Raw genomic sequence first — 9,848 nt, 5'->3', positions numbered from 1 at the left:
GGGTTTTTCGAGGTTTGCTCCTGTTACACTAATTTCCAAAATGAACGCTTAAATGTGTAAGCATAACTTATTTTTATGAGTATTGCTTAATTGACATAACTCATAAATTGTAGTAGTCATAATTGACATTTTATAGTCAACTTTACTAATGATTTTGAGTTAATCAAAATCAGGTTTACTGCCATTATCTGAGTGGTGTAAACATTTATAGCTATAACACCTTATAATGAATTAGCTACTTTACTTGGAGATTTTGAGGCAATCGGTTTCCTAACTTTTTTTAAGTAAAGTGAACTTATTACATTTTACAGTGTGGACAAAGAAAATGTTTGAAACAAATAATATGGCCTTTAGAGACAGAACACAAATCATATAAATTGTCTTAAATTCCAGTTGAATTAGTTAAAATGTTTTAAAGTGTGGGCCGGTCATCAGTGGACAGTAAAGAATCCAGTTGTAATGAAATGTTTTCTCCTTTTCAAACCTCATTAGAAGAACAAATTTGTCTCTAATGCTAAACTTGACTGGTCTGGTTTTTAGACTTAAATGGCAGCTATTTATTTATTTATTAAGTTTTACAGAAAAAGAAAACCATATCTACTCAACTTTCATTTATCAATTATTTTTCCATTTGCAACAACAGCATAAAAAGAGTATTTAGGTTGTTGGTTCTGTTCTGAAAATGGAGGTTTAATCATGACGTAAATACAAATTGTTGCGAAAACAATAACTGATTACTACAGCTGCACTTTATATATTGAAATAAACATTTAATTTGAACCGTTAAATCGTTTTAAGTGAATTGGGATAACTACAATTTTTTAATCTGCTGTATTTCTTTAAATTCACATTCATTTTCTTCCTGGAAGGTTGGCAGGTTGGCTCTGTTCATCAAACACTTTTTGCAGTTCTATCTTCTATTGCTGGAGTTAACTTAAAGTTAAACAGAACCCTAGATGTAATTTGTGTGAATGAAAAGAACACATATTACATTTGTTTACATCTGTTTTTCTAAGCAACCAGAATGTCTTCTTTCATTTAAGTAAATTGCCATAAGCTATGCTTCTTTCTGAATTTTTGATTTGATGTAGGCTCTTGTTTTGTACTTATTTTCACAAGATTGAGACAGTTATATCAAAAATATGGGGAAAAAAAAGACAAATTAGAAGGATGAATTGTTGGATGTTGAATTTGATATTTATGCATTTGTGGTTAAAAACTGGGACAAATAGGGGATGAGTTGCACAATTTGGAATTAGTTTTCTCAGTGTGGGTTATTTGCTCATCTTTTGATCAGCCCACTTAGTAAAACATAAAATCCAGGGTTTTTTTTCTTTCAATCCAATGAAATAATTTGTTTTGTCACAGTACAATCACACGTGCATGATACAAATGAGATTGTATGTAACAAACACAAGGTGGTGAATGGTTGGGAAAAGGAATAAAAATGTTTTTCTAAATATTTTACAAATGCATTCCATACAATAGTCAGTTGCAGACCAGACTACTGGGTTAACTTTAACCCATACTATACAGTGCTGTGGTCATATAGATGCACAGATAATGATCGTAAAAGTCCAAAGAACAACTAAGAGATCCAGTAAATCGTTGAAAACCATTTTAAAGTATTGCAAGAGGCAAAGCATAAAGGAATTGGAAGTTGTTGAAACTTTTGTACAGTACAATTTAGAAGCAAACATAAATATCAAACTGTGACTGTGTGTTTTTGTAAAAATTGTGCCTGAAATGTGAAGGAAGACGTAAAATAAGAAAGTCAAAGAGAGGGAAGCCTAGGAAGTATGTATGCGCCTTCTGGAGGGATAAAGAGGGGGGGGGAAATCATGCGTCACTCTAGCGCGAGCTGCCCGTGTTCCCTTTAAAATAGTTTTATGTGCCACTCCCACTCCATGATTCCCACTCAGCTGTTACTGTAAATCGCTCCCAGTTCCCACATGGTGCTATCCATTCACAAATCCGCGCAGGAAGACTCGATTGTTGCCATGAATCGGATTGATCACCTCGTCCGTCACCTGTGAGCAACTTGTTGCGCAGCTGCTATTTCCTCTGTGGTCCATCGCCGCAGCCAGACAGCCGCTGCTTCTCTACGACAGAAACACTGGAGCTGCTGATCTGCGTCTCAGCGTCCGGGGGTATTTTCTGGCTCTCAGGGAGGACAGCTGGATGACTTTGTGTGAGCGACCGACTTTCTTTATTGGAGTTAGAGAGATGCAGCCGAACGCCGCGGCCTTGCGGGATCTCCCTCACCTTCCTGTTTGGGTTTTTCATTAAGTAGGCCTACAACAAGTCTGAATTCAACGAGCCTCATTAATATGAGAAGAGGGGCAGGGGATGCGAGTCATGAGCTGGACGCGTCCTTTCCACGGACTGGACTGGAGCCACAGCCTCTTCTATCTGACTTTACTACTGTGGACCAGGCGCATGAACGGACTGGCTGATTTTTCAAGTAAGATGATGATGATGATGATGACGATGATGACGGAGATGCAATAAAAGGAGGGGAAAGCTTACAACAGAAACTATTTTCTCACAAAAATGTCACCAGGTCGCTCTGAAGTTTTCCATTTAACTTGCATAAAATGATGTAAAAATGAAATCTTCTTTTGGTGTTTTTTGAATAATGGTGAAAAGACAAGAATTGATATTAATTCAGGTAAGGAATCTGTAGTGGATTTAACATTTGTTTCCAGTTGTTTAGCTCCATTATGTGATTGGCAAGTTGAAAATAAATCCTTTGGTAGTGATCATTACATTATAGTCAGTAAAATAAGGATGGGTCAGGTGCAGAATCTTGAAATGTTAGGAGGGAAGTGGATATTTAGGAAAGCAAATTGGGAAAAATTTAATAACTTATGTGAGAGTAAGATATCAAATATAAAAAATGATTTGAGTGTAGAAAATATGAGTCGTGAGATTAGTCAGGGTATATTAGAAGCTGCTGAAAGGTCTATTCCAAAAACATCAGGGAAGAATAGGAGGAAATTAGTTCCATGGTGGAATGAAGAGTGTAGAACAGTGGTCAAAGAAAGAAATAAAGCATTTAAACTGGTTAAAAAGTCTCATAATTTTCAACATTTGATCGAATATAAAAATCACAGGCTAAATTAAGGAAAACAATAAGAACAGCAAAAAGGATATATTGGAGAAATTTTTGTGACAAAATTGGTAATAGTACAAAGATTGGGGAAGTTTGGGGAATGATCAAAAAATGGGGGAGATAGAAGAGAATGGAGTTATCCAATATTAAATAGAAACAGTATAATAGCAATAAATGACAGGGAAAAAGCTGATATTTTAGTAAGCACATTTATGGAGATTCATAGTGGGAAAAAATGATCAGATAAAGAAATAAAGGGGAGAGAGAAAACTAAAAGAGAAAATGGTGGAATTTTAAGAAGAAAGGAAATTATTAAGGATGAATTGATGAACGAACATTTCTCTATTGGAGAATTGAAAAGAGCTTTGGGTAGAACAAGAAATAGTGCTCCAGGTAAAGATGAAGTATGCTATATTATGCTAAGACATGTGAGTGATGATGTTTTGAAGAAGATATTAAATTTGTATAATAAGATTTGGAAAGAGGGAAGAATACCTAGTGAATGGAAAGAAGCGGTTGTTATTCCGATAAAGAAACCTGGGAAAGATCATAGTAATCCTGAAAACTATAGGCCGATTGCTTTAACATCTAATATATGTAAGCTGATGGAAAGGATGGTGAATGAGAGGTTAGTACAGTATTTGGAATCAAGGAATATAATTGCTCCGTATCAGAGTGGCTTTCGTAGAGGGAGAGGAACAATGGATCCAGTATTGTGTTTAGAAGATGATATTAGAAAAGCTCAAATTAATAAGGAAACTGCTGTGGCTGTATTTTTTGATGTGGAAAAAGCATATGACATGTTATGGAGAGAAGGATTAATGATTAAACTACACCAGATAGGAATAGGAGGGAGTATGTTTAACTGGATATGGGATTTTTTATGTGATAGAAATATCCAAGTTAAAATAGGTTCTCATGTTTCAAAATCGTGTCAAATAGAAAATGGAACTCCTCAAGGAAGTGTGATAAGTCCAACATTATTCTCGGTGATGATAAATGATATTTTTAATGAAATACCAGTTAGTTTTGGGAAATCACTATTTGCTGATGATGGAGCATTATGGAAAAGGGGAAGAAATATAGAACATCTTATTTTAAAACTTCAGGAAGGTATAGATATAGTAGGTAAGTGGGGAATTGAGTGGGGTTTTAAATTTTCAATTGAGAAGACAAAAGTAATGTTCTTTACAAATAAGAAAGTTAGAATTGATAAAAAATTATATTTATATGGAAAAGAATTAGAAACGGTTGATAGTTTTTCGTTTTTTGGGAGTAGTCTTTGATAAGAAACTAACTTGGGAAAATCATATAGATCACATTATGGAAAAAAGTAAAAAGGTTCTTAACATTATGAGGTGCTTGACAGGATTGACATGGGGTACAAACTATGAATCACTTAAAAATATTTATGTGTCATTAATTCGATCTAGAATAGATTATGGGAGTGTGGTGTATGGATCAGCAAGCAAAACTAGGTTAAACAAATTGGATATTATTCAAGCAAGAGCTTTGAGAATTTGCTTAGGGGCAGTTAAATCTACTCCAGTATGTGCATTACAAGTAGAGTCAGGAGAGATGCCATTATGTATTAGAAGACAGCAGATCATGGTAAATTATTGGATAAGTTTAAAAGGACAAAATGAAGATCACCCAGTTAAGAAAGTGTTGCAACATTGTTGGGAGAGAGGAAAAGGGAAAAGTAATAGTTTTGGGTGGGTGGGAGATGATAGAGCAAAAACATTTAATGTATTTGACAAAGAATTCAGTCAAACAGTAGTATGGCCTGTGAGACCAGCATGGTCATGGAAATATATTAATGTAGACAAGACACTATTAGATATTCAGGGGAAAAAGATGATAGATATGTGCCAAGAGTTTTATCATCAAATACAAAATAAATATAATGATTATGTACAGATTTATACTGATGTTTCAAAAGATCCTAAAAACAAAGTAACAAGTGCAGCAGTAGTGATTCTAGATTTATATACAAAGATTTCAAAAAGAACATCTGATTACTTGAGTATCTATGCAGTAGAAATGTGTGCTATATTATTAGCTTTAGAATGGGTGGAGGATAGTAAAGAAAATACATTTATAATTTGTAGTGATTCACTATCTGCTTTGATGAGTATTGAAAAGGGATGTTCAAGTAATCATCAAAATATATTATATGAAGTTATGGCTGTTCATCATAGAATATGTGATCAAAATAAAAAGGTAATATTATTTTGGACTCCTGCTCATGTAGGTATTTTAGGTAATGAAAGAGCAGATAGGTTGGCTAAGGAGGCTAGTAAAAAAGAAAAAATTGATATGTTAGTAAAGCTATCGAAATCAGAGGGGAAAAGTATAGCTTGGAGAGAAAGTAAAAAGATATGGAAAATTAGGTGGGATAATGAAATAAATGGAAGGCATTTACACAGATTTCAAAATACAGTTGATGTAGAAAGGGTTAGAGGGTTAAATAGAAAGGTAGAGGTAATTATAACTCGAATAAGAACCGGGCATAGTTTATTAAATGGAACTCTTTATAAGATGGGGAAACATCCTACTGGTTTATGTATTTGGTGTGATTCTGTAGAAACAATGGAACATGTTTTTATTTGTTGTAGAAAATATGAAAATGAAAGAAAATTATTAATATTGGAATTAGGCTGTACCAGGGAATTGAAGTTTGAAAAAGTGGTTGATCAGTTAAATAGTAATGAGGGGAGGAAGAAAATTTTGTGGTTTTTTAAAAAACAGTGGGATTATTTCGAGAATTTGTTAGATAATTAGGATCCAATAGATGGCAGTAGTGCAACAAAAATGGATGCAAGCTGCCGTTAAATCCTAAAGAAGAAGATGAAGTTAATTGGAGGGGCTATAAAACACACGGCGTTTTACGTTTCTGTAGTGACTGTCTATGTTTTTCATGCCTTCTCTGTGATCATGTGTGAAAAGCTGAGGAAGGTAACTCTTTGACTCCAGTAAACACACATTAATGCGCCAGCCGCATTGCTGATATTGTCTTATTTGTCTGTCTCTTCTACAGGTGAACAGCTGGTTGGGGGGAGTGTTTGGGGATCAGCCAGTGCCATTATTTGAGGTGAACACCAGGACTGTGGACATACTGTATCAGCTGGCTCAGTCCAGTGAAGCCCGCTGCAGTGATACTGCTCTCCTCATTGAAGACTACAAGCAGAAAACATCAGAGTATCAGGCTGACGGTGAGGCACATACAGCAGGCAGAACAGATGATGCATTAAAACACTTGGATCGGAAAGGCTGAATTGATCTAAAGTGTTTAGATTTGCCGAATGGCATGTTTTGCACATGTCGAAACTAATAGAAACTGAAGTAAATATTTTTTTATGGCTTAAGATATAGGTGTGGTTTTATATTTGTTGTAGTATAGAGACAATCTCCAAATAGTCTCTATATCACTCCACTAAACGACATTAACGACTACTATTGAAGTATTTAAGGTGAATATTTTGTGCTCAGATGTCGAAATTGTTATTAAATTGGAGGGAAAATAGAAATCTGAGTTTAGAAATTGTATGGAGTTTCAAAATAATAAACACATAAGAACTCTTTTGTCTGGTTTTCAATGTTTTTCAAAAAACTGTATTTCACTAATCCCATCCCCCCTAGCTGCTCACCTTGAGGATGTTCTTCTGCATGGTGTCGGCTTGTCTGGGGCAAGCTTGTCAGAGCCGACTGCAAACTACCTGTCTGCTTTAGTGGACAATGCTATGGTGCTGCGAGTGAAAGACACATCACTGACCAGGTAATTTTCTGTGGCTTTGTATTTCATTGATCAGAATATATGGTTGTTTTATTTTTGTTCGTTTGTAGCTTCATGCCAGCAATCAACAATCTCACCGATGATCTTCTGGAAGTCGAGAAGTCAAACAGAAAACTCGAAAGGGAACTAAGGGCACTCCAAAAAAGACTCGGTTCAATTCTGGTGCTGCGGGGAAACCTACAAGAGTAAGAATAAGGCGTGAAGCGAGCGATTAAAAGTGTGCCAGTTAAGTTTGATTAGAAGGCTGGGTTTACACATGTACACATTGGCGGTCTTCATTGACAGGGATATCGACAAAAACCAAATCTCAAGCAGTGGAGAGTGCAAAAGAAGAGGAGAGGCTGCTCAACGTGGACTTTGTGACGGCCAAGACTCAAGAGCTCCGTATCAGACAGCAGAGGTTGGAGGTATGTTGCAGCATATTCCTCTTTATAATTTGGGATTATTGCATAGATGCTGAGGTACTAAGTGGGATCATTTATAGGCCATTTTGTGATTTAAACAGCAAAACGCATTATCTACAGATGGAACCTACTTGACTCTTGACAAAATATGATTAACTTCTCCACATTTAGACTCAGAAAAAAATTTCTAATGTGTATACGTCAAGATAAGAAGCTGCTGCTCAGATTTAGAAAGAAGCTTCATTTAAAAAAAAAAAAACATATTATTTTTTCCTGTAAATGACCAAACAGTTTAATTTCTGTTTACCTAGTTGCAATGTCGTCTGCCTCTTGTTTAAAACAGAAACAGTGTTTAGTTTGTTAGTTTGTTGTTTGTCTTGTATTAGTCACTTTATTCTGCTCTGCTAATCCTGCAGGCTCAGCTTGTATCCAGGAACATGGACAAGTCTATCACCCACCAGGCCATTGTGCAGCTTTCTGAGGTATTTCAGCATTTTCACCACATTCATTGCCATGGGGATAGAAGCTTTACTTTGTCTGCATTCAGGGTTTGAAACATGTCATCTTATTTTTCTCCCTGCAGGAACTCAGGGCACTGCAAAACGAAATAATCCTCCTGAAAAAGAAGCTGGAGTCGTACATGGACCTGAGTCCGGTACGTTTGTTTTCTAGTTTTTCAGACTTCATTACTTTTCCAACAAAAGGGGTGATCACGTTTCCTGTTTTGTCCTTTGAAAAGAAAAAATCATTCAATCTAATTTATTTAAGGATTAAGTTTGTGAATTTAATCTTGAAATGTGTGTTGTTGTTTTTTTATTCTAAACCTTCAGAGCCCATCTCTTGCACAAGTGAAGATGGAAGAAGCAAAAAGAGAACTAGTGAGTCTTTAAATATTTGGTTTTATAACATACAAGATGCCATTTTTTGCTCGTTTGTCATTTTAATTACTTTTTCTTTCGTTCATTTTTCAGGTTGCACTCGATTCCAAACTGGAGACAATGAAGGCTATAAAATGAAGTTGGATGTTGCGCAGTCCTTTCTTTAAAAATAAAGTTTTTGCAGTCATATTTTTTCTTCTTCTTTTCTACCTTTACCTGCCTTCATCATTAATGTTAAATGAAAAGTGGTTTGAGGTATTTTGGGTCACCTGAAAGGATACTTCTTGCTTCTTTCCTCCTTAGCTTTGGAACCTTATTTAAATATAGGTTAAATATTTCAGAGATTTTGGACACTCCTAAAAAGCTCACAGAGTATCCCTATTAGTTCATACACCTTGAACATTTTATATTGTACAACCTGCATAACTAACTTATTTTGTTTTGTATGTTTACCAACAAAAACATTGTTTGCATGCTTGTCAGTGTCTAGAAATGGGTAAAATTTTCTGATATGATTTTTAGCTTTTTTATTTTATGATAAAATAATATACTGCTAATGTGTACCTGAATGTTTAGTCTCTCTCCACGCCTTCCTGTTTGTTTCAAACATCTGCAACACTAATGCAATGTTTGGCTTTTCCTCTCTGATCGCAGCAATCTAATTAAGGGGTTGGTCTTAAGAGTTGTAAAAAATAGTTCTCACAGATTATATCCAAACAACTTTCAATCTGTGTGGACAACCTCATCAAATGCAAGTTCTTTGTTTTGTTTTTGTAAATGTATTTTTGTCCAGCTGCTTATCATTTCTCAGCCCTTCTGGATCCAAATAAGTTTTCCTCTTCCATACTTCTTGGATTTTCTTCTCAAAACCTCAGTATTTTTTACACCCATTTGCTTTAATGTAATTTCTTCAATGTCTGGCCAACAAGTCTAAAGGTAAAGGAAACCTTTAGAGATTCACAATAAAATGGTACTGGCTTTGGAGGTATAATGTCACATGGAATTAACGGTGGAGCACTTTGTGCCTGAAGCAAAAGCAGACATTAGAATCAGTCTGTTCTGTCTGCATGTAAAATATCCCCTCAGCGTTTCTCTGCCCTGTCGGTTTCTGTCCTCTGGAGTGGAGCAGAGCCTGGACACCTCAACGGTTTCTGTCAGCTTGACTGGTGTAGGACCTGATCTGCAGTCTGACATGGAGACTGAGCCGTTACCATGGAGTGGGCCACAGATGCTTACTAGAGCAGTTTTCCCACTGGGGCCCCCCAGCTTGGATGAAAAGAACCATTTGGTTAGAATACCAACAGTTTTAAAAAAAAGAAACAATCTGGCAATTTATTCAAAAAGGTTACATTTGTTTTACTCCTGGGTGACTCTGTTTACCTATATTTTCCAAGTAATGTGAACGCTTAAATGTGTAAGCATAACTTATTTTTATGAGTATTGCTTAATTGACATAACTCATAAATTGTAGTAGTCATAATTGACATTTTATAGTCAACTTTACTAATGATTTTGAGTTAATCAAAATCAGGTTTACTGCCATTATCTGAGTGGTGTAAACATTTATAGCTATAACACCTTATAATGAATTAGCTACTTTACTTGGAGATTTTGAGGCAATCGGTTTCCTAACTTTTTTTAAGTAAAGTGAACTT

General features: G+C 35.5%; 1 pseudogene; it reads left to right on the top strand.

Moving 5' to 3' along the window:
* The first annotated feature begins 5,948 nt into the window (after positions 1–5,948).
* On the top strand, positions 5,949–8,205 carry LOC129373635 (HAUS augmin-like complex subunit 1; annotated as a pseudogene).
* Positions 8,206–9,848: the final 1,643 nt, after the last annotated feature.

The sequence above is a fragment of the Poeciliopsis prolifica genome, unplaced genomic scaffold (genome assembly GCF_027474105.1).
Source record: "Poeciliopsis prolifica strain line A6 unplaced genomic scaffold, Auburn_PproV2 SCAFFOLD033, whole genome shotgun sequence".
Lineage (NCBI taxonomy): Eukaryota > Metazoa > Chordata > Actinopteri > Cyprinodontiformes > Poeciliidae > Poeciliopsis > Poeciliopsis prolifica.
This window is presented reverse-complemented; position numbering and strand designations above follow the sequence as displayed.